Source organism: Piliocolobus tephrosceles, chromosome 16 (genome assembly GCF_002776525.5).
Source record: "Piliocolobus tephrosceles isolate RC106 chromosome 16, ASM277652v3, whole genome shotgun sequence".
Taxonomy (NCBI): Eukaryota; Metazoa; Chordata; class Mammalia; order Primates; family Cercopithecidae; genus Piliocolobus; species Piliocolobus tephrosceles.
Window position 1 is genome coordinate 49250296 of NC_045449.1, and position 8781 is coordinate 49259076.

An 8781-nucleotide genomic window follows, 5' to 3' on the forward strand; every position below is an offset into this window, starting at 1 on the left:
GGACCAGGACCTGAGACCCGCTTCCCTCACTCTCACGGCCTCTCTGGGGTAAGTGCCCTTGTCTCCTCTTTACCTCCCTCGGCCAAAATCCCGCGCAGGTCCGAGGTCCATTTTGAGCCACCAAGTGGCTTGGGAGACCTGTTCAGGACGGAGACGTCCGCCTGAAGGTAATCTCTACTTTGGCTTCAAGAGCCTCCAGTCTGTCTCTGCTGGTTCCAAAGGACGCTTTGAAGCCAGGCAGAGATCCACTTCCATTTCCATTGTGTCCATTGTGTCGGTAAAGAGGAAACAAATGGGAAACCCCCAGTCCAAATTTCCAAAGAGCACCCCCTTAGGGTGCCTCCTAGCCAATTTAAAAACCTTACAGCTCGAACAAGACCTTAGGAGGAAGCGGTTAATTTTCCTTTCCACCGTGGCGTGATCAACCTCAGCAATTTCTGCCAGCGGCTAGGCAAGTGGTCCGAAATTAATTACATACAAGGCTTTTGGGCCTTAAGCTCTCGTCCTACTCCTCCTTCTCTCTACCCCCTCCCTTCCTGTCCAGACTCCTCCTTCCTCCTCCTTATCTACTAGTAATCCACTCGGTCCCATGCCTCCTTCGGGGCCCACAACTGGCTGTCTTGAGTCCCCTATCTCTGCCCACACCCTCCTACAGTGTTAGCACCTTTGCGAGAGGTGGCTGGGGCGGAGGGGGTAGTCAGAGTACATGTCCCTTTTTCATTGGCCGATCTTTCCAAAATTGAGAAGCGTTTAGGTGATTTCTCAGTTAATCCTACCATATACATAAAGGAATTTAGACACCTTTGTCAGGCCTATGACTTAACTTGGCATGACCTCCAGGTTATCCTAACCTCTACCCTAAACTGACTGAGGTTCTAACCCAATGTACCCGGTTAGATCCGGCCTCCCCCACAGGGGCCACCATTTTGGCATCTTATTTCATTTCTCAATCAGCTCCTGACATTCGTAAAAAAAAAACTTCAAAAGGTAGAGGATGGTCCTCAGACACCAATACAAGACCTAGTTAAATTAGCCTTTAAGGTCTATAACTCCAGAGAGGAGACGGCAGGCTCGCCTTGAACAGAAGTTACAGCTCCTAGCAGCGGCTTTACAGCCCAGTTGTAACCCCAGGCCAGAGAGCACACACCCCACAGACTCCAAGGCTGCAAAAAGAGCCTGCTGTATAAGTGCGGCAAGGCAGGACACTATGCCAACAGGTGTCCGCAGGGTCCCCGAGCCCCAACGCAGCCTTGCTATAAGTGCAAGGCATCAGGACATTAGGCCAGTGAATGTCCTAACCCTCGTCCACCAGCAACCCCCTGCCCTGCTTGCCTGCAGGGAGGACACTGGAAGTCTGATTGCCCCACCCTGAGAACAGGTGCTGCGTCTCCACGTGACCCCCTTTCCCAGGATCCTGGGAGCTCCTTCCAGCTCCTACATCTGGACAATGACAACTGAAGGTGCCGAGACTCGGGGACCCCCATCACCCTCGCCGAGCCGCGGGTAACTCTCCTGGTAGCGGGTAAGACAACTTTTTAATCGATAGTGAGGCTACCTATTCTGTTTTGCCGTCCTTCTCTGGACCTAGCCTTCCATCCAATATCTCTGTAGTAGGAGTAGGCGGAAAGCCATCCACTCCACGAAAAACTCCACTTCTTAATTGCTGCCTGGCCAATAACTACTTTGCGCAGTTGTTCCTCATTCCCAGCTAAAAAGGGCCCCTACCGAAAGCAATCAGTGGAAATCAGTTTGGCTTTCCCCCACTCGCCTCAAACTTACTAAATTTTCTTAACTATCTCATACTCCCCAACCTTGCCAGGACCATCCTTCTGGGTTTTGCCCATATTCCAACAAATGCTTCCATTCCTCATTCCTATACTAATACTGTGCCTTATTTTATTCTTCATCCATACGTCCAAATACCAACCATGGGCCCCGACCTTAATGACGCCCCTTAACAGCAGGAAGTAGCCAGACAGACCATGGCGCCCCTTTATCACTATTATCAATAAAAGGTTGGACTGTTTGGACGAACGGAGGCAGGATGGTGCACTTCCGGGTTCTTCTTCACCACCAACTCTTCCCGTGTGTGCGAGAATGCAGCTGACGCCCGGGAAGGTGCAGATTAATCAGGCATGCACCAGGTGATGTCAATCTGAGGAGACCAAGATTTACCTGGTGGCACCTGCGGAGCGCCCCCCCTCCCCCGACATGCCCGTGCCCCGCCTATTGCCCTTCCACTCCTAGAAAAGTCGCTCCCAGCAGATGCTCCAGGGGCGGGCTTTCTCAGCCCCCACTCTTGTCGGGACTGTATTAGAAATTCCGCTCCCCCCACCAGCTCCAGTCCCTGAAGCTAGATGACCAAAGAATAAATTTGCAGTTTTGCTTTTAGCCTTGCCTACTCGCTGGTTCTTTTGTGCCCACTCTGGTGGTCTTAGAAAAACAAATCAGATGGCAAGCGTGTGGTCTTTGGCAAGGTGAAAGAAGGCATGAATATTGAGGAGGCCATGGAGCGCTTTGGGTCCAGGAATGGCAAGACCAGCAAGATTGGCATTGCTGACTGTGGACAGCTCTCATGAGTCTGACTTGTGTTTTATCTTAACCACCAGCCCGTTCCTTCTGTAGCTCAGGAGAGCACCCTCCACCCCATTTGCTCACAGTATCCTAGAATCTTTGTGCTCTCGCTCAGTTCCCTCTGGGTTCCATGTTTTCCTTGTTCCTTTCCATGCCTAGCTGGATTGCAGAATTAGGCTTATGAATATGAAATAAAAACTAAATAAATAAAAATAAATTATTTGTAAGGCCCGGCATGGTGGCTCATGCCTGTAATCCCAGCACTTTGGGAGGCCAAGGCGGGCAGATCACCTGAGGTCAGGAGTTCGAGACCAGCCTGGCCAACATGGTGAAACCCCATCTCTTCCAAAAAAAATGAAAATTATCTGGGCATGGTGGCACATGCCTGTAATCCTAGCTACTCAGGAGAATTGCTTGAACTCAGGAGGTGGAGGTTGCAGTGAGCTGAGATCGTGCCACTGCACGCCAACCTGGGCGACAGAGGGACTCTACCTCAAAAAAAAAAAAAAAATATATATATATATACACACACACACATATATATATATACATATACATATATACACACACACATATATATATATATATATATATATATATATATATATATGTAGAGATGAGGGTCTTGCCATGTTGCCCAGGCTGGCCTGGGACTCCTGGGCTCAATTGATCCACTAGCCTTGGCCTCCCAAAGTGCTGGGATCACAAGCGTGAGCCACCACACCTGGCCACTTATTTTTATTGTTATTTATTTATTCTATTTACTGACATCCTTGAGCCATCACACTGCTGTTTGGTCTCCTGTGCCCTCCTAACATTTTAAAAAGTCCTTACAGAAATGCTGTCTTTTCGTGAGGCTTTCCCCAGCTGCCCTAGTAGAAATTTACCACTCTTTCCTGTCCCTTCTCAGCTTTATTTCCTTTGTACTGACCACTACATAACTATACACACACACACACACACACACACACACACACACACACACATATTTTTTTGAGACGGAGTCTCGCTCTGTCACCCAAGCTGGAAAGCAACCTCTGCCTCCCAGGTTCAAGCAGTTCTGCCTCAGCCTCCCAAGTAGCTGGGATTACAGGCGCCCACCACCATGCCCGGCTTATTTTTGTATTTTTAGTAGTGACGGGGTTTCACCATGTTGGCCAGGCTGGTCTTGAGCTCCTGACCTCAAATAATCCACCCACCTCGGCCTCCCAAAGTGCTGGGATTACAGGCGTGAGCCACCGCGCCCTGCCCATGTTACCTTTTTCTTAGGTATCCTGTTTAGTGTCCATCTCTCCCATTAGCAAGGCGATCCCCAGGGAAGGGATTTTGGTCCTTTGCTTACTGTCCCGTCCCCAGCACCTAGAATGGTTGGGGGCACAGTGGATGCTCAGTAGATGTTTGTTGGGTGGATGACTGAATGAAGTGGGTGGAACTTTCTGCCCTAAGGTGGTAAGAACGCTGTGTATCTCAGGTCACAACTGCTGGCTCTGGTCTCCTCTAGGGCTGTGGGCATTTAAGTGGCCAATCCAGTCTCAGGTCAGCAATCAGAATTTCCCATCCTAGATAGAAATAAGAACTCAAAAATGGATTCATGTTAAACACCTGCCTCCAGCTCTGCTGGCCTTGGGTCCGTGCCTGGGTGGGAGAGGGAAGGGGGGAGGGTGGCAGAGTTGGCTCTTCTTGGTCCCTTCTGGTCCTTCTGCACCCTCCCCAACCTGCCTGCAGCTTCTGACCCTTTATATTCTTCCTAGTGCCCTGAAAACCCTGCAGACCAGATGACTTCTGGCACCCCAGGGTGGCCCCACCTCCTGGCTCTTGCCTTGGAGCTTGCCTTTAGCTCTCTACAGACTCCTGGAGCCCTGCGTTTTCAACACCTGGGACCCGCCTACACATCTAGCCTTTGCTCCTTCCTTTGGCTCCATGATTATTTAATATTAGGTTTGGGGCCGGGCGAGGTGGCTCACACCTGTAACCCCAGCACTTTGGGAGGCTGAGGTGGGCGGATCACGAGGTCAGGAGATTGAGACCATCCTGGCTAACACGGTAAAACCCTGTCTCTACTAAAAATACAAAAAATTAGCCAGGCGTGGTGGCGGGCACCTGTAGTCCCAGCTACTTGGGAGGCTGAGGCAGGAGAATGGCATGAACCCAGGAGGCAGAGGTTGCAGTGAGCCGAGATCGCGCCACTGCACTCCAGTCTGGATGACAGAGTGAGACTCTGTCTAAAAAGATAAAAAAGATTAGGTTTGGATGGAACAACAATTCGAAACAGTGGCTTAAGCTAGAGAGAAGTTTGTTTCTCTCTCACATAAAAACTCTGCCTCAGCCGGGCGCGGTGGCTCAAGCCTGTAATCCCAGCACTTTGGGAGGCCGAGACGGGCGGATCACGAGGTCAGGAGATCGAGACCATCCTGGCTAACCCGGTGAAACCCCGTCTCTACTAAAAAAATACAAAAAAACTAGGCAGGCCAGGTGGCGGGCGCCTGTAGTCCCAGCTACTCGGGAGGCTGAGGCAGAATGGCGTGAACCCAGAAGGCGGAGCTTGCAGTGAGCTGAGATCTGGCCACTGCACTCCAGCCTGGGAGACAGAGCGAGACTCTGTCTCAAAAAAAAAAAAAAGAAAGAAAAACTCTGCCTCACCTGGGTGCGGTAGCTCACACCTGTAATCCTAGCACTTTAGGAGGCCTAGGGGGTGGATCACCTGAGGTCAAGAGTTCAAGACCAGCCTGGCCAACACGGTGAAACCCCATCTCTACTAAAAATACAAAAATTAGCCAGGCGTGGTAGTGCACGCCTGTAATCCCAGCTACTCGGGAGGCTAAAGCAGGAGAATCACTTGAACCCGGGGGTGGAAGTTGCAGTGAGCCACGACATTGCCTGGGTGACAGAGCAAAACACGGTCTTAAAAAATCAAAAAGGGCCGGGCAAGGTGGCTCACACCTGAGGTCAGGAGTTCGAGACCAGCCTGGCCAACACAGTGAAACCTCGTCTCTACTAATAGTCGGGTGTGGTGGCGCGTGCCTGTAATCCCAGCTACTCGGGAGGCTGAGGCAGTCGCTTGAACTCAGTAGGTGGAGGTTGCAGTGCACCCAGATTGCAACAGTGCACTCCAGCCTGGGCGACAGAGAGAGGCTCTGTCTCAAAATTAAAAAAGAAAAGGAAAAAAAAGCTCTGCCCCAGGGAGTCCTCAGGGGCGCGGGCACCTCGCGGCCCCGCCCACAGCCTGCCTCTCTCTCTCTCTCTCTTCCCCCTCCCCCTCCTCTTCTCTTCCCCCTCCCCCTCTATCCCCCCCAACATCCCGCTGTCTCCCCGAAGTCAGCCCCATCTCAGAAAAGGGCCGGGAAGTGGCCGCCTTACCGATTTGCTCACATGTCATTGGGTAGGATAAGCCTTACGGCCACACCTATCCGCAAGGGATGCTGGGAAATGTAGTCTTTATTCTTGTGCCCAGGAGGGAGCAGGGAGACTCCCTCACTGTCACAGATCTGCTTCTGGCATTGGTCCCCCACACTGACGTGGGGCATTGGACGCACTGGGTTCCCCCCAAGTCTTTGCCCCCATTAGCTGCTCTGGAGGAAGAAGGAAGCCTCCACAGTCTTGCCTGTCACCCTGTCCCTAGGCTCTTCCAAACCATTGCACCTCTGGGCTGTCCTTCACACCCCTCTGCCAAGCCTCATCCCTTCTTTACCATCCTTGGGCAGACAGATCATTTCCTCCAAGGGGAGCCCCTGCGTTTTCACCCATTTTTAGGTTGCACATGTAGCAACCTTGCTCTGGAAAGACAATGACTGTACCTGAAGGTGGCTGGGGACTGCAGTAGCCTCTTCTTAGAGACCAAGGGGCTTGGGAGTCCCTGTCTTCCTTTCCTTGAAAGCCCTTCTTTTTCTTGAAAGAGTGAACTGACAGGTGAGAGAAACTGCTTAGGGATTGGGGTTGGGGCAGGGGAAGGATTTGAGTCAACAAGAGGCATTTTTCAGAGTCCCCCCCCTGCCTCCCCCCCCCCCCCCCCCCTTTTTTTTTTTTTTTTTTTTTTTGAGGCGGAGTCTTGCTCTGTCGCCTGGACTGGAGTGCAGTGGCCGGATCTCAGCTCACTGCAAGCTCCGCCTCCCGGGTTTAGGCCATTCTCCTGCCTCAGCCTCCCGAGTAGCTGAGACTACAGGCGCCCGCCACCTCGCCCAGCTAGTTTTGTATTTTTAGTAGAGACGGGGTTTCACCGTGTTAGCCAGGATGGTCTCGATCTCCTGACCTCGTGATCCGCCCGTCTCGGCCTCCCAAAGTGCTGGGATTACAGGCTTGAGCCACCGCGCACTGCCTCGGCCTGTGTTTTTGTACATGTCAAGATGTATAAGCAATCACTATCACTGCCTGTAGCCTGGGAGCCCAACCCTCTTTCCATCACCCCAGCCTCGTGATTCTGGACTTGGGCTGGATAGAGTACTCCGAGGTCCCTTCCCTTCCAGAGCCTCTCAAGGGGGACTAAGCAGGTCCGTAGTGCAATCAGGTCAGCTCAAGATCAGTGGACCCACAGACCATTGAAGCTCCCTCCCTGAAAGCAATTCTGGACCCAAAGGGCTGTGCTTGGCACAGGACCTGGAAAGTTACTAGGGGCAGAAGACAAGGTCATCTATGGATGGAGCTTCCTTTCTTCCACCTAAAAACTGTCAAGCGCATCTGTGTGAAGAGACGACCAACAGGCTTTGTGTGAACAACAAGGCTGTTTATTCACTTGGGTGCAAATGGGCTGAGTCTGAAAAGAGAGTCAGCGAAGAGAGATGGGGAAGGGGTTGCTTTATAGGAGTTGGGTAGGTAATGGAAAATTACAGTAAAAGGTGGTTATCTACTGTTAGCAGAAGAGAGGGTCACAAGGTACATGGTGGGGAGATCATAAGACTCATTGTCCAGAAAAGTGTCACAAGGTCGATTGATCAGTTAAGGTAGGGCAGGGACAAGTCAAAATGGTGGAATGTTGTAATGTTGGTTAATCAGTTAAGGCAGGAACTGGCTGTTTTACCTCTTTTGTGGTTTTTCAGCTGCCCCAGACTTCTTGGCTCCTGCAGGCCATCTGGACGTGTATGTGCAGGTCACGGGTTATAATGGCTGAGCTTCAGCTCAGAGGCCTGACAAAAACGACATTTATGGGTATAATATCTTTTTACACTCACCATGATGTATTGGAGCTACCTTGAGCCTAATGAAGATATCGTCTGTAATGGTTAATACTGTCAACTTGATTGGATTGAAGGAATCAATCCTGGGTGTGTCTGTGAGGGTGTTGCCAAAGGAGATTAACATTTGAGTCGGTGGGCTGGGAAAGGCAGACCCACCCTTAATCTGAGTGGGTACAATCTAATTAGCTGCCAGCACAGCTAGAATATGAGCAGGCAGAAAAATGTGAAAAGAGTGATTGGCTTAGCCTCCCAGCCTACATCTTTCTCCCATGCTGGATGCTTCCTGTCCCGCAACTCCAAGTTCTTCCGTTTTGGAACTTGGACTGGCTCTCCTTGCTCCTCAGCCTGCCGATATGACCTATTGTGGGAACTTGTGATCATGTGAGTAAATACTTAATAAACTTCCCTTTATATATATCTATTCCATTAGTTCTGTCCCTCTAGAGAACTGTGACTAATACATTGTCTTACCCAAGAGAACACAAATCTGACTCCTGACAGTACCAAGCAAGTAAGAGGGAATGTACCGTGATGCAACTGCTTTGAAAACCAGCTCCTCGGTTTCTTATGAAGCTAAACATACACTTAACATGTGACTCGACAATTCCACTCCTATGTATCTACCCAAGAGAAATGACAAGTTATGTCTAGAAAAGGATATGTACTCTAATGCTCATTGCAGCTTTATTGATAATGAGCCCAAACTGGAAACAGCCCAGATGTCCATCAACAGGTGACTAGAGAAACAAGATGATACCATGGAATAATATTCAGCAATAAAAAAAGAAGGGCCGGGGTGGTGGCTCACGCCTGTAATCCCAGCACTTTGGGAGGCTTGGGCGGGCAGATCATGAGGTCAGGAGTTTGAGACCAGCCTGATCAACATGGTGAAACCCTGTCTCTACTAAAAATACAAAAATTAGCTGGGCGTGGTGGCAGGTGCCTGTAATCCCAGCTGCTTGGGAGGCTGAGGCAGGAGAATGGTGTGAACCCGGGAGGCAGAGCTTATAGTGAGCCGAGATCCCGCCACTGCACTCCA